The sequence below is a fragment of the Cryptomeria japonica genome, unplaced genomic scaffold (assembly GCF_030272615.1).
Source record: "Cryptomeria japonica unplaced genomic scaffold, Sugi_1.0 HiC_scaffold_115, whole genome shotgun sequence".
Taxonomy (NCBI): Eukaryota; Viridiplantae; Streptophyta; class Pinopsida; order Cupressales; family Cupressaceae; genus Cryptomeria; species Cryptomeria japonica.
Genome location: NW_026728937.1, coordinates 300,001 through 315,000, shown reverse-complemented (window position 1 = coordinate 315,000; position 15,000 = coordinate 300,001). Strand labels below are relative to the sequence as shown.

The following is a 15,000-nucleotide window of genomic DNA, read 5'->3' as shown; positions in this document are numbered from 1 at the left end:
ACCGGGTAAGGGAGTGAGAGCCCCAAACATAGCTGGGCGAGGCGCTCACTCCGCTCTTTAATATCTCGTTAATACCGCCAAGGAAATGGCACAAGCACACACACACAAGCATCCTCGGAAGAGGACAGTTCGAGTGACAGGTCAAATCCAAGAGTTCCGAAGACTACCTCCAGGAACAATCGGGAACAAGACCGATTACAAGTCGTCGAGTCTGTTACTGGGCGAACACGAGATGCGCACAGGAAATCGATCAGCCCTCACAATGGCCCAAGGCCAGAGATCGGACTGCTACGATTTACCCCAACAATCATCGTGCCACTCTTCGCAGAGAGGTGATAGACGCCAACGAGCCCGCGCATAGCAATCGAGGTGTAAAAAGGGCGTTGAAGGCAGGAAGCCTGGACGAAAGAGGCTACGAGGTCACCTCGAAGCGGTCTAAGAATCGGGCGCACTTGGGGCGACTACCAGTGCCAACCCCTTATCCCGCGGTGCGTCCGACACACAGAAATTTCCAAGGCGGCCAAGGAGCCTCCCCGCATAGCAATCGGGGTGTGAGGTTACGGATGCAGCATTGATAGCAATCGAGGTGTGAGGCGAAGGATGCAGAAGTGAGAGCCGAGGGATGTAGCAGAGATAGCAATCGGGGTGTGTGATGCAGAAGAGATAGCAATCGAGGTGTGCGGTGGGAAGGGCCCAGCAGCCAGAATGCATGAAGCGACGGATGAAGCAGTGATGACAACCGGGCTGTGAGGAGAGGAGGGATGCAGCCAAGAAAGCAATCAGGGCTCGAGGCAAGGGATGCATCAAGGATAGCAATCATGTTGTGAGGCGAGATTCCAAAGGCTAAACGTGAGAGGCTGCAGGGTCGACTCAGAGAGGTCTATGCATGTGAGAGGCTGAAAGCAAGGTCGACTCGGAGCGGTCTATGCATCGGGCGCGCTTGGGGCGACTACCAGTGCCAACCCCTTATCCCGCGACGCGTCCGACAAAGAGAACGTTCCAAGGCGGCAGAGGAGGTTACCAGCCGAAGGATGCAGTAGCAATAACAGGTATAGTTCCGCGGCGGCCGAGAAGACTCACCGCATAGGAATCGGGATGCGAGGCGAGGGATGCGGCGGGAAGGCCCCGACGGCTAAACGGAAGAGGCTGCAGGGCCGCCTCGGAATGGTCCAAGCATCGGATGCGATTGGGACGACTACCAGTGCCAACCCCTTATCCCGCGATGCGTCCGATACACAGATAGTTCCAAGGCGGCCGAGGAGCCTCACCGCATATCAATCGGGGTGCGAGGCGAGGGATGGGGCGGGAAGGCCCCAACGGCTAGACGGAAGAGGCTTCAGGGCCACCTCGGAATGGTCCAAGCATCGGACGCGCTTGGGGCGACTGCCAGTGCCAACCCCTTATCCCGCGATGCGTCCGATACACAGATGGTTCCAAGGCGGCCGAGGAGCCTCACCGCATAGCAATCGGGGGTGCGAGGCGAGGGATGGGGCGGGAAGGCCCCAACGGCTAGACGGAAGAGGCTTCAGGGCCGCCTAGGAATGGTCCAAGCATCGGACACGCTTGGGGCGACTACCAGTGACAGCCCCCTATCCCGCGATGCGTCCGATACGAAGATGGTTCCAAGGCGGCCGAGGAGCCTCACCGCATAGCAATCGGGGTGCGAGGTGGGGGATGCGGCGAGATGGCCCCAACGGCTAGACGGAAGAGGCCACAGGGCCGCGTCGGAATAGTCCAAGCATCGGACGCGCTTGGGGCGACTACCAGTGACAACCCCTTATCCCGCGATGCGTCCGATACGAAGATAGTTCCAAGGCGGCCGAGGAGCCTCACCGCATAGCAATCGGGGTGCGAGGTGGGGGATGCGGCGAGATGGCCCCAACGGCTAGACGGAAGAGGCTGCAGGGCCGCCTCGGAATAGTCCAAGCATCGGACGCGCTTGGGGCCACTACCAGTGACAACCCCTTATCCCGCAATGCGTCCGATACGAAGATAGTTCCAAGGCGGCCGAAGAGCCTCACCGCATAGCAATCGGGGTGCGAGGTGGGGGATGCGGCGAGATGGCCCCAACGGCTAGACGGAAGAGGCCACAGGGCCGCCTCGGAATAGTCCAAGCATCGGACGCGCTTGGGGCGACTACCAGTGACAACCCCTTATCCCGCGATGCGTCCGATACGAAGATAGTTCCCAGGCGGCCGAGGAGCCTCACCGCATAGCAATCGGGGTGCGAGGCGAGGGATGCGGCGAGATGGCCCCAAAGGCTAGACGGAAGAGGCTGCAGGGCTGCCTCGGAATAGTCCAAGCATCGGACGCGCTTGGGGCGACTACCACTGCCAACCCCTTATCCCGCGATGCGTCCGATACACAGATAGTTCCGAGGCGGCCGAGGAGGTGGGGGATGCAGCGAGATGGCCCCAACGGCTAGACGGAAGAGGCTGCAGGGCCGCCTCGGAATAGTCCAAGCATCGGACGCGCTTGGGGCGACTACCAGTGACAACCCCTTATCCCGCGATGCGTCCGATACACAGATAGTTCCGAGGCGGCCAAGGAGCCTCACCGCATAGCAATCGTGGTGCGAGGTGGGGGATGCGGCGAGATGGCCCCAACGGCTAGACGGAAGAGGCTGCAGGGCCGCCTCGGAATGGTCCAAGCATCGGATGCGCTTGGGGCGACTACCACTGCCAACCCCTTATCCCGCGATGCGTCCGATACACAGATAGTTCCAAGGCGGCCGAGGAGCCTCACAGCATAGCAATCAGGGTGCGAGGCGAGGGATGCGGCGAGAAAGCCCCAACGGCTAGAGGGAAGAGGCTTCAGGTCCGCCTCGGAATGGTCCAAGCATCGGACGCGCTTGGGGCGACTACCAGTGACAACCCCTTATCCCGCGACGCGTCCGATACACAGATAGTTCCAAGGCGGCCGAGGAGCCTCACCGCATAGCAATCGGGGTGCGAGGCGAGGGATGCGGCGAGAAGGACCCAACGGCTACACGGAAGAGGCTTCGGGGCCGCCTCGGAATGGTCCAAGCATCGGACGCGCTTGGGGCGACTACCAGTGACAACCCCTTATCCCGCGACGCGTCCGATACACAGATAGTTCCAAGGCGGCCGAGGAGCCTCACCGCATAGCAATCGGGGTGCGAGGCGAGGGATGCGGCGAGAAGGACCCAACGGCTACACGGAAGAGGCTTCGGGGCCGCCTCGGAATGGTCCAAGCATCGGACGCGCTTGGGGCGACTACCAGTGACAACCCCTTATCCCGCGACGCGTCCGATACACAGATAGTTCCAAGGCGGCCGAGGAGCCTCACCGCATAGCAATCGGGGTGCGAGGCGAGGGATGCGGCGAGAAGGACCCAACGGCTAGACGGAAGAGGCTTCGGGTCCGCCTCGGAATGGTCCAAGCATCGGACGCGCTTGGGGCGACTACCAGTGACAACCCCTTATCCCGCGACGCGTCCGATACACAGATAGTTCCAAGGCGGCCGAGGAGCCTCACCGCATAGCAATCGGGGTGCGAGGCGAGGGATGCGGCGAGAAGGACCCAACGGCTAGACGGAAGAGGCTTCGGGTCCGCCTCGGAATGGTCCAAGCATCGGACGCGCTTGGGGCGACTACCAGTGACAACCCCTTATCCCGCGACGCGTCCGATACACAGATAGTTCCAAGGCGGCCGAGGAGCCTCACCGCATAGCAATCGGGGTGCGAGGCGAGGGATGCGGCGAGAAGGACCCAACGGCTAGACGGAAGAGGCTTCGGGTCCGCCTCGGAATGGTCCAAGCATCGGACGCGCTTGGGGCGACTACCAGTGACAACCCCTTATCCCGCGACGCGTCCGATACACAGATAGTTCCGAGGCGGCCGAGGAGCCTCACCGCATAGCAATCGGGGTGCGAGGCGAGGGATGCGGCGAGAAGGACCCAACGGCTAGACGGAAGAGGCTTCGGGTCCGCCTCGGAATGGTCCAAGCATCGGACGCGCTTGGGGCGACTACCAGTGACAACCCCTTATCCCGCGACGCGTCCGATACACAGATAGTTCCAAGGCGGCCGAGGAGCCTCACCGCATAGCAATCGGGGTGCGAGGCGAGGGATGCGGCGAGAAGGACCCAACGGCTAGACGGAAGAGGCTTCAGGGCCGCCTCGGAATGGTCCAAGCATCGAACGCGCTTGGGGCGACTACCAGTGACAACCCCTTATCCCGCGACGCGTCCGATACACAGATAGTTCCGAGGCGGCCGAGGAGCCTCACCGCATAGCAATCGGGGTGCGAGGCGAGGGATGCGGCGAGAAGGACCCAACGGCTAGACGGAAGAGGCTTCAGGGCCGCCTCGGAATGGTCCAAGCATCGGACGCGCTTGGGGCGACTACCAATGACAACCCCTTATCCCGCGACGCGTCCGATACACAGATAGTTCCGAGGCGGCCGAGGAGCCTCACCGCATAGCAATCGGGGTGCGAGGCGAGGGATGCGGCGAGAAGGACCCAACGGCTAGACGGAAGAGGCTTCAGGGCCGCCTCGGAATGGTCCAAGCATCGGACGCGCTTGGGGCGACTACCAGTGACAACCCCTTATCCCGCGACGCGTCCGATACACAGATAGTTCCGAGGCGGCCGAGGAGCCTCACCGCATAGCAATCGGGGTGCGAGGCGAGGGATGCGGCGAGAAGGACCCAACGGCTAGACGGAAGAGGCTTCAGGGCCGCCTCGGAATGGTCCAAGCATCGGACGCGCTTGGGGCGACTACCGTTGCCAACCCCTTATCCCGCGATGCGTCTGATACACAGATAGTTCCGAGGCGGCCGAGGAGCCTCACCGCATAGCAATCGGGTTGCGAGGCAGATTATTGGGAAGGGAACCCCCTGGGATGCGGCTCAAGCAGTGCCCAAAGGGACTGGAATGCGGAATCACATCGAGAGACCCAAATGCTATACGAGGGCTCAAATCGAATTATCGATTTGGCCACGACATGGACGCATCGGAACGACTACCTTTGCCGAACCACTCGCAATTGCATCCATACCGAAACCAATAGACATTTCCGTTAGAGCCCTCGCATAGCATTCGGGAATCTCGCATGCCCCTCTAAATCGACCAATGCTGGCGCTCAATGAAAATCCGAGCGCTACCACCGTTCGAGCGCCAGCATTGGTCGAGTTAGAGGGGCACGGGGGAGAATGCTCCAGTCAACACCTCCCCTATATAAGTTATTTGTCCGATTCTCGCACAACCGTAGTCTGCCTCGTCGAATCAAACAACGGTCCCAGATTCCGACTTCCGTTCCGTAGAGACCCAAAAGCTAGATGGAGGCTCGCAAGAAAGAGAGTCGGCGCATAGCAATCGGGTTTCTCGAACGTTTAGGGACCGAGCTCACTTGCGGATAGGGCAAAATCCGCCAAGCAACCCAAAAGCTAGACGGGGGCTCGAATCGAATCGCCTAGGCGGCCACAACAACGACGTGTTGGATCGACTACCAGTGCCAAACCATTCAGCAAGACTAGTCTGTGTCGAGGCCGGATAGAGATTCTCAGAGAGCGCCCGCATAGCATTTAGGAGACCTGCCGCGTCCCTCACACTCGACAAATGGTGGTGCACGTTTATAAATCCGAGCGATCCCAACCCTTTCAAGCACCAACATCGGTCGAGATAGAGGGGCACGGAGGGGGCTGCGTGAGACAACACAGTCCCCTATATAAGTTATTTGTCCGATTCTCACACATCCGAAGAATGGTCATCAAATCGGACAACAGCCCAAACTTCCGACTTCCGTCCCAGAAAGCCCAAGAGCTATCTAAAACGTTCATGGCCGGAACTCGATCGCGGCTATACCAGTCCGCCAAGCAACCCAAAAGCTAGACTGGAGCTCTAGTCGAATCACCTCTGTGGCCATTGCAAGGACGTGTTGGAGCGACTACCATTGCCGAACCATTCCGCAGGTCGAGTCCATACCAAGGCCGCATAGAGATTCACGATGAGCTCCTGCATAGCAATCAGGAGACTTGCCGTGTCCATCACAATCGATAAATCCTGGTGCAAGATTTTTGCATCCGAGCGCTCCAACCAGTCGAGCACCAGCATCAATCGACATAAACGGGCACGGGGGGAGGATGCTCGAGAACACTACCTCCCCTATATAAGTTATTTGTCCGATTCTCAAGCAGCCGAAGTCTGGTCATCGAATCGGGTCAAAGACCACAACTTCCGACTTTACCCACAATGCAAGTCATCGAATCGAACATCGGCCCCCGAGTCGGACTCCATGCGTATGTCAGGTCATCGGACCCAAATTCCGCCTTCCTGCGCATGGCGGGCCATCAATATCAACTCGGTCATCGGACCCAAACTCCGCCTTTTTGCGTATGGCACGCCTTCAAATCGGTCATCGGACCCAAATTCCGCCTTCCTGTGCATGGCGGGCCATCAACATCAACTCGGTCATCGGACCCAAATTCCGCCTTTCTGCGCATGGCACGCCATCAACTCGGTCATCGGACCCAAATTCCGCCTTCCTGCGCATGGCAGGTCATCGGACACAAATTCAGACCTCGCCAATATGCCTACGTATCGAATCGGTCATCGGACCCAACTTCCGACTTCATCCATACTGTAGGGTCTTTGAGGTTGGCGCGGTGCGCTCAACCCAGGGAGTCGACCCATCGAAGCATACACCTCCCCTATATAAGCTATTTGTCCGATTCCCACACCTGTGTAGTTTGCACCTCTGACCAGGACATCGACCCCAACTTCCGAACTCGACTGCAACGACGGCACCAGCGCCTTGGTGCGCACCTTGCGACGCACAGTCCCAACATTCGCCTTCCTGCACATGGCAGGTCATCGGACCCAAATTCCGACCTCGCGAGTATGCCTACATATCGAATCGGTCATCGGACCCAACTTCCGACTTCATCCATACCGTAGGGTCTTTGAGGTTGGCGCGGTGCGCTCAACCCGGGGAGTCGACCCAACGAAGCATACACCTCCCCTATATAAGCTATTTGTCCGATTCCCACACCTGTGTAGTTTGCACCTCCGATCAAGACATCGACCCCAACTTCCGAACTCGCCTCCAACGACCGAACCAGCGCCTTGGTGCGCACCTTGCAACGCACAGTGCCAACATTCGCCTTCCTGCACGTGGCAGGTCATCGGACCCAAATTCCGACCTCGCGAGTATGCCTACATATCGAATCGGTCATCGGACCCAACTTCCGACTTCATCCATACCGTAGGGTCTTTGAGGTTGGCGCGGTGCGCTCAACCCGGGGAGTCGACCCAACGAAGCATACACCTCCCCTATATAAGCTATTTGTCCGATTCCCACACCTGTGTAGCTTGCACCTCCGATCAGGACATCGACCCCAACTTCCGAACTCGACTAAAAAGACCGCACCAGCGCCTTGGTGTGCACCTTGCAACGCACAGTGTCAACATTCGCCTTCCTGCACATGGCAGGTCATCGGACCCAAATTCCGACCTCATGAGCATACCTACTAATCGAATTGGTCATCGGACCCAACTTCCGACTTCATCCATACCGTAGGGTCTTTGAGGTTGGCGCGGTGCGCTCAACCTGGGGAGTCGACCCATCGAAGCATACACCTCCCCTATATAAGCTATTTGTCCGATTCCGACACCTGTGTAGTTTGCACCTCCGCTCAGGACATCGACCCCAACTTCCGAACTCGCCTGCAACGACCGAACCAGCGCCTTGGTGCGCACCAAAAGTGCGCACTTTTGGAGGGCACTTTTGTGCGCTCCAAAGGTGCGCACTTTTGGAGGGCACTTTTCTGCGCTCCAAAGGTGCGCACTTTTGGAGGGCACTTTTTGGAGGGCACTTTTCTGCGCTCCAAAGGTGCGCACTTTTGGAGGGCACTTTTTGGAGGGCACTTTTCTGCGCTCCAAAGGTGCGCACTTTTGGAGGGCACTTTTTGGAGGGCACTTTTCTGCGCTCCAAAGGTGCGCACTTTTGGAGGGCACTTTTTGGAGGGCACTTTTCTGCGCTCCAAAGGTGCGCACTTTTGGAGGGCACTTTTTGGAGGGCACTTTTCTGCGCTCCAAAGGTGCGCACTTTTGGAGGGCACTTTTCTGCGCTCCAAAGGTGCGCACTTTTGGAGGGCACTTTTTGGAGGGCACTTTTCTGCGCTCCAAAGGTGCGCACTTTTGGAGGGCACTTTTTGGAGGGCACTTTTCTGCGCTCCAAAGGTGCGCACTTTTGGAGGGCACTTTTTGGAGGGCACTTTTCTGCGCTCCAAAGGTGCGCACTTTTGGAGGGCACTTTTGTGCACTCCAAAGGTGCGCACTTTTGGAGGGCACTTTTCCTGTGCTCCAAAGGTGCACACCTAGGTGAGCACCTTCGACCACACCTTGTAGCACACCAAACTCTGACTTTCGACTTCATCCGCAATGCAGGGTCTTTGAGGTTGGCGCAATGCGCACAACCAGGGGAGTCGACCCATCAAACCCAACACCTCCCCTATATAAGCTATTTGTCTGATTCTCATACATGCGTAGCCTGCAGGAGCAATTAGGACATCGACCCCAACTTTCGGCTTCTAAACGAAAACAAGGTCTTTGAGGTTGGTGTAATGCGAACAACTAGGGGAGTCAACCCATCAAACCCAACACCTCCCCTATATAAGCTATTTGTCTGATTCTCATACATGTGTAGTCTACAGGAGCAATTAGGACATCGACCCCAACTTTTGACTTCTTAACGAAAACAAGGTCTTTGAGGTTGACGTAATGCGCACAACCAGGGGAGTCGACCCATCAAACCCAACACCTCCCCTATATAAGCTATTTGTCCGATTCTCATACATGTGTAGCCTGCAGGAGCCATTAGGACATTGACCCCAACTTTTGACTTCTTAACGAAAACAAGGTCTTTGAGGTTGGCGTAATGCGCACAACCAAGGGAGTTGACCCATCAAACCCAACACCTCCCCTATATAAGCTATTTGTCTGATTCTCATACATGTGTAGCCTGCAACAACGATTAGGACATCCACCCCAACTTCTGAATTCGTCTGCGTTGACCGCACCAAAGGTGCACGCCTTGGTGCTCACCAAAATCCGACTTCCGACTTCTTCTGCTATGCGGGGTCTTTGAGGTTGGCGCAGTGCGCACAACCAGGGGAGTCAACCCACCGAATGCAACACCTCCCCTATATAAGCTATTTGTCTGATTCTCATACATGCGTAGACTGCAGCAATGATTAGGACATCCACCCCAACTTTTGACTTCTTAAACAAGACAGGGTCTTTGAAGTTGGTGCAGTGCACACAACCAGGGGAGTCGACCCATCAAACGCAACACCTCCCCTATATAAAGCTATTTGTCCGATTCTCATACGTGTAGTCTGCAGCAGCGATTAGGACATCGACCCCAACTTCCGAATTCGTTTGCATTGACCGCACCAAAGGTGCACGCCTTGGTGTGCACCCTGGAGTGCACTTTGGTGCTCACCTCGGTGCACACTTTGGTGTGCACCTCGGTGTGCACCAAAGGTGCGCACCTTGGAGCGCACCAAAGGTGTACACTTTGGAGCGCACCACATAGGGTCTTTGAGAGGTTGGCGCAGTGCGCACACCAAGGTGGGTGTTGAGGTGCGTGCCGAGGTGGGTGGGTGCTAGGGTGCGCTCCATGGTGGGTGCCAGGGTGGGTGCGTGCTAGGGTGGATTCCAAAGAGGGTCATAGGGTGGGTGCCAAGGTGGGTTGGTGATATAGTGGGTTCAAAGGTGGGTACTAGGGTGGGTTCCAAGGTGGGTCACAAGTTGGGTGCCAGGATGCGTGGGTGTTAGGTTGGGTGCCAAGGTGGGCTCCTGCGTGGGTGGGTGCTAGGGTGGGTTTCAAGGTGGACGCGAGGGCGGGTGCCAAGGTGGGTAACAAGTTGGGTGTTAGGATGGGTGAGTGCTAGAGTGGGTGCCAAGGTGGGTGGGTGCTAAGGTGGATGCCAAGGTGGTTCACAGGGTGGGTGGGTTCTAGGGTGAGTTCCAAGGTGGGTCACAGGTTCAGTGCTAGGGTGGGTGTCAAGGCGGGTGTCGAGGTGCCTGGGTGCTAGGGTGTGGATGCCAATGTGGGTCATAGGGTGGGTACTAGGGTGGGCTGCAATGTGGGTGCCAAGGTGGGTAACATGCTCGGTGGGTTCTAAATTGGGTGCCAGGGTGGGTGTGCACCCACCTTGCCCGAGGTGGGTGCCAAGGTGCCAGTGTGGGTGGGTGCTAAGGTGGATGCCAAGGTGGGTGAGAAGGTGGGTGATAGGTTGAGTGGTAGGATGGGTGGGTGCCAAGATGGGTCACAGGGTGGGTGCAAGGGTGGGTAGGTGCTAGGGTTGGTGTCAGGGTGGGTGGGTGCTAGGTTGGGTTCCAAGGTGGGTGCGAGGGTGAGTGTCAAGGTGGGTCACAGGTTAGGTGCTAGGATGGGTGAGTGCTAGGGTGCAAAGGTGCCAGGGTGGGTGCTAGGATGGGTCGATGCTAGGGTGAGTGGCAAGGTGGGTCCACAAGTGTCAAGGTGGGTGCCGAGGTGGGTGCCAAGTCGGCGACTGCTATGGTGGATGCCAAGGTGGGTCACGGGGTGGGTGCCAAGTTGCTAGGTTGGGTTCCAAGGTGGGTGCCAACGTGGGTGCTAGGGTGCGTGGGTTAAAGGGTGTGTCACAACGTGGGTGCCAGGATGGGTGCGCACCCACACTGGCCAAGACGGGTGCGGGTGCAAGGTTGGGTTCCAAGCCCGGTCACAGGCTGGGTGCTAGGATGGGTGGGTGCCAAGGTGGGCACCAGGGTGGGTGCACCCACCCTGGCCAAGGTGGGTCACGGGGTGGGTCCTAGGGTGGGTAACGGGGTGGGTACTAAGGTGCGTGCCAAGGTGGGTCATAGGGTGGGTGCCAAGGTGGGCACCAGGGTGGGTGTGCACCAACCCTAGCCAGGGTAGGTCACGGGGTGGTTGTCGGGGTGGGCGTCAAGGAGCCAAGGTGGGTGGCAAGTAGCCAAGTTGCGTGCCAAGGTGGGTGTTGGGGTGGGTGCCAAGGATCCAAGGTGGGTGCCAAGGAACCAAGGTGGGTGTCTGGGTGGGTGCCGAGGTGGGAGCCAGGGTGGGTCCCAAGGTGAGTGCAAAGGTGGGTGCCAGGGTCAAGGTGAGTGCCAATGTGGGTTCCAAGGTGCCAGGGTCAGGGTGAGTGCCAATGTGGGTTCAAAGGTGCTAAGTTGGGTGCGAGGTTGGGTGCGAGGGTGGGTGGGTGCCAAGGTGTGCTAGGTGGAAGCCCGGGTGGGTCGGCATCCCATGGGTGTCGAGTTGGGTGCCTGATGGGTGCTTCTTGTCAAGTTTTAGTCGTCGGGACTCATTTCGAGCCTTAGAGGTCGTTTCTTGTCCGGTTGCCCTGTCTTCGACCTGGGAACCCAATTTTGGTCCTCGGGTCCCATTTTTTTTTGTCTCGCATCCCACTTTTGGCCTGTGGCCTTTTCGGGGTCGATTCTCGTTTTGGGCATCAGAGCATGTTTCTTCTCCTAAAACCCAATATTTGTTTATTAAGTCTCGGAACACATTTTTGTTCTCGTGGACCCATCATGGGTCTTGGAACGCATTTGTGGTCCTTGGGTCCCATTTTGCATCCCGAAACTTGTGTTTTGGTGCTTGATCCCTATTTTGGGTGCCCACCTTGCACCAAGTGCGCACCCGGGGCAAACCGAGCGCCTTGGTGCACCGGGGCAAGATCGAGCGTGCACCCGAGGCGCCCCGAACATGCACCAAGGTGCACTCGGCCCACATGTGAGCGCAGGTCGTTGCGCCCGAGGTGGTGTGTGGGCACCGCGTTGCAGACGGGACACTGCACGCACACGACGCCCCCTCCAGGTGCACGCACGTAGGCCGGGCCGGGTGCACACCCGACGCCCTAGCAAGGTGCGCGCACCCGGGCAGGGCTCACACTTGGCGAACGGGGCGCACTTCGCGAGGGAGGGTGTGCACCTCGACGGGGGTGGGTGGCCGGGGTGGATTCGCACGTGGGTCGCGGTTTGCTAAGTACACACTGCGACAAGCTCATAACGGGTGCGATCATACCAGCGTTAGTGCACCGGATCCCATCAGAACTCCGCAGTTAAGCGCGCTTGGGCCGGAGTAGTACTGGGATGGGTGACCTCCCGGGAAGTCCCGGTGTTGCACCCTTTTTTAGTTTTTCGCCGGGCGTCGCAATGCTATTTGAATAAACCTTTTGCCCGTTTGCGTTCTCGTCGGGGCCGGGCCGGGCCGGGGTGCGCTGCCCGCACTACCGCGCGCGCGGGGGCGACACCGAGCGCGCACCCGAGGCGCCCCGAGCACACAGGCCACGGTGCAACCCGGGCGTTGTGCGCGCACCCCGGTGCGCCCGAGGTGCTGCGCGCGCACCCAGGTGAAATCGGTGTGCACCTCGGCCAGTGCGCGCTCGGTCGAGTCGCGCACGTTGGCCAAGGTGCACGGTGATGTTTCTTACTCTAAGGTTCCGCACCAGACGCCCGGGACAGGTGAGCGAAGCTGGGCGGGGCCGGGTGCGCGGCCGGGGCAGGTGCACGCAGCTGGAGAGAGCTTTGGAGCACACTTCGGAGCGCACCAATGATGCGCTCCATTCAAAAGTTTCCTGAAAAGGCAAAAAAAGTTGAGATTATAGAATTTCCCACTTGAGAGATTGTAAAAAAAAAAAATTTAAAATGAAGGAAACGCGGGTGCCAAGGTGTGCGCAGCCCAGCCCACCCTGGCGAAGGTGCACGCAAGGTGCGCACCCGAGGCAAACCGGACAATTAACCCAACTTTCGACTTCGCGCGCACCTTGGAGCGCACTTCGGAGCGCTCCTTGGTGCGCACCAATCTTGGGCACCTCGGAGTGCACCATGGCGCCCACCAAGGTGCGCACCCGGGGCAAACCGAGCTCCGACTTCGTGCGCACCTTGGAGCGCACGAAAGGTGCGCACCATGGCGCCCACCAAGGTGCGCAGCCCAGCCAAGGCGTGCGCATCAAGGTGCGCACCCTGGCGAAGGTGCGCACCCGGGGCAAACCGAGCTCCGACTTCGTGCGCACCTTGGAGCGCACAAAAGGTGCGCAACCCAGCCAAGGTGTGCGCACCCCGGTCAAACCGAGCTCCGAATCGTGCGCACCAGAGGTGCACGCCATCGTGCGCACCTTGGAGCACACTTCGGAGCCCTCCTTGGTGCGCGCCGATGTTGCGCACCTCGGAGCGCACCCGGGGAAAACAATGCAATTAACCCGACTTTCGACTTCGTGGGCACCTCGGAGCGCTCTCGGGTTCGCACCTCGGAGCACACCGAGGTGCGCACCTTTGATGCGCTGCCTTCACCAATTTCCAGAAAAGGCAAGAAAACATTGAGAAGGTGTGCGCACCGAGGTGCCCACCCTGGCGAAGGTGCACGCGAGGTGCGCACCCGGGGCAAACCGGGCTCCGACTTCGTGCACGCCGCACCTTGGAGCACACTTCGGAGCGCTCCTTGGTGCGCACCAGGGCGCGCAACCCAACCGAGGTGCCCACCCCGGCGAAGGTGCACGCGAGGTGCGCACCCGGGGCAAACCGGGCTCCGACTTCGTGCACGCCATGGTGCCCACCGCGGCGAAGGTGCACGCGAGGTGCGCACCCGGGGCAAACCGGGCTCCGACTTCGTGCACGCCGCACCTTGGAGCACACTTCGGAGCGCTCCTTGGTGCGCACCATGGTGCCCACCAGGGCGCGCAACCCCGCCGAAGGTGCACGCGAGGTGCGCACCCGGGGCAAACCGGGCTCCGACTTCGTGCACGCCGCACCTTGGAGCACACTTCGGAGCGCTCCTTGGTGCGCACCATGGTGCCCACCAGGGCGCGCAACCCCGCCGAAGGTGCACGCGAGGTGCGCACCCGGGGCAAACCGGGCTCCGACTTCGTGCACGCCATGGTGCGCACCGCGGCGAAGGTGCGCACCCGGGGCAAACCGGGCTCCGACTTCGTGCACGCCGCACCTTGGAGCACACTTCGGAGCGCTCCTTGGTGCGCACCAGGGCGCGCAACCCAGCCGAGGTGCCCACCCCGGCGAAGGTGCACGCGAGGTGCGTACCCGGGGCAAACCGGGCTCCGACTTCGTGCACGCCGCACCTTGGAGCACACTTCGGAGCGCTCCTTGGTGCGCACCATGGTGCCCACCAGGCCGCGCAACCCAGCCAAGGTGTGCGCACCAAGGTGCACGCGAGGTGCGCACCCGGGGCAAACCGGGGTCCGACTTCGTGCACGCCGCACCTTGGAGCACACATCGGGGCGCTCCCGGGTTCGCACCGGCGTTGCGCACCGTGGTGGGCACCTCGGAGCACACCAAGGTGGGCAGCGAGGTGCGCACCTTTGATGCGATGCCTTCACTAATTTCCATAAAAGGCAAAAAAAAAACGAGATTTTAAAATTTCCGTTTTGAAAGATAGTGAGAAAAAGGGAATGCTGGTGCCATCTTGAGCCCGCCCTGGTGCGCAGCCCAGCCAAGGTGTGCGCACCAAGGTGCCCACCCTGGCGAAGGTGCGCGCCCGGGCAATTAACCCAACTTCCAACTTCGCGCGCGCCAGGGTGGGAGCGCACCCAACAACCGGGCCTGGGAAGAGCCAATGCGAGAAACCCCACCAAACGCTCTGACAAAAAAAGAGGGGGCGCTCCAGTAACCCCGCTTCGGAGCGCACCCTGGGCAAACCCAGCCAAGGTGCCCACCCCGGCCAAGGTGCAGGCGAGGTGCGCACCCGGGGCAAACCGGGCTCCGACAACGTGCACGCCGCACCTTGGAGCACACTTCGTAGCGCTCCCGGGTGCGCACCTCAGAGCACACCAAGGTGGGCAGCGAGGTGCGCACCTTTGATGCGCTGCCTTCACTAATTTCCAGAAAAGGCAAAAAAAAAAGGAGATTTTAAAATTTCCGTTTTGAAAGATAGTGAAAAAAACGGAACGCGCGTGCCATCTTGAGCCCGCCCTGGTGCGCAGCCCAGGTAAGGTGCCCACCCTGGCAAAGGTGCGCACC

The 15,000-nt window shown here is 59.5% G+C and overlaps 1 non-coding gene across 1 annotated transcript; it reads left to right on the top strand.

The window, feature by feature from the left end:
* The first annotated feature begins 12,038 nt into the window (after positions 1–12,038).
* On the top strand, positions 12,039–12,157 carry LOC131865618 (5S ribosomal RNA). Its single transcript, XR_009364337.1, has one exon. It is a non-coding gene; the product is annotated as a 5S ribosomal RNA (ribosomal RNA).
* The last annotated feature ends 2,843 nt before the right edge of the window (positions 12,158–15,000 follow it).